Source organism: Odocoileus virginianus, chromosome 19, assembly GCF_023699985.2.
Source record: "Odocoileus virginianus isolate 20LAN1187 ecotype Illinois chromosome 19, Ovbor_1.2, whole genome shotgun sequence".
In the NCBI taxonomy this organism is placed as follows: domain Eukaryota; kingdom Metazoa; phylum Chordata; class Mammalia; order Artiodactyla; family Cervidae; genus Odocoileus; species Odocoileus virginianus.
In genome coordinates, this window is record NC_069692.1 from 35,965,509 (window position 1) to 35,966,689 (window position 1,181).

General features: G+C 48.9%; 1 non-coding gene across 1 annotated transcript; it reads right to left on the reverse strand.

Moving 5' to 3' along the window:
* Positions 1 to 817: 817 nt before the first annotated feature.
* TRNAW-CCA (transfer RNA tryptophan (anticodon CCA)) lies at positions 818 to 889 on the reverse strand. The gene has a single exon. It is a non-coding gene; the product is annotated as a tRNA-Trp (tRNA).
* Positions 890 to 1,181: the final 292 nt, after the last annotated feature.

The window sequence follows — 1,181 nt, forward strand, 5'->3', positions numbered from 1 at the left end:
CTGATGTCTAGCAGGAATATAGTCAGCAGGAAAGGGCTGCTTTGTTGGTGTTCTGTGCTCACCGTGGTCTATCTCTCGCTCTCAGGAATAGGTTTGAGAAGAGCACTTTGATCAGGGAAACAGGTACTTGTGCTAATCCCTGCAGCGGGATCTGGTGTGGTGTGGAAGAGCTTCATCAGTACCTGCTCATCCAAATCTGGATAAAAATCTGGGTCAGTCTCATAGATACATTCTGTCTCAGGTGACAAAGATGTAGCGGTGGGTGTCTAGGTGATTCCCGCTCTAGTTTGTCTCTTAAGTCGCACTGACAACTGGTCACAGCTGAAATCCTTGGGTCTTCCTCTTCTATCCTCCTGTGTTTTCTTTCTCCGTCTTGTATTATACCTCCTCTTTCCTGCATCCCATTTCTTTTTTTGTCTCTCTTGGTTTTTTGTCCCCTCATTGTGGTAAAGTACATCCTTAAAGGACTTCTTAAGAATGCGTCGTGGGTGACAAATACTTTGATACCAAGCACATATTAAAAACATTTTGAGGAGATCAAGATGATGGAGGAGTAGGTGGACGTGGAGTACATCTCTCTCCACGAATACATCAGGAACACGCCTTCAGACACGGAAATGCATGCAGAACACCAGCTGAGATTGAACAGGAGTGCCTGACCAGTGGAAAAGAATATATAAGTAAGTAAGTCAAGTCAAGTCCCTCAGTCGTGTCCGACTCTCTGCGACCCCGTGGACTGTAGCCTACCAGGCTCCTCCCATGGGATTTTCCAGGCAAGAGTACTGGAGTGGGTTGCCATTTCCTTCTCCAGAAGATCTTCCCCACCCAGGGATCGAACCCGGGTCTCCCGCATTGGAGGCAGACGCTTTACCATCTGAGCCACCAGGGAAGTCTTAAAGAATATACAGAAGCATGCAAACTCAGTAGGATGAGGGAACTGGGGTGGGGGGAAACAGGAATGTAAGTAGGACTGGACCTGTCCGTGGTGGGTGGCGGAACTGAAGCAGCGGTCTGATCCCCACATTGGGGCAATTGTCTGAGCCAGAGGAGAAACATCTAAGGCTGAGAGTGAAGCAGCTGATCTGGGGCAGCCTAAATGGAAGGAGAATCAGACAGTCCTTGGCGCAGCCGTACATACCCCGGATAATGCAGTGGCTGGGAGCTGGAGTTTAGGGATTGTG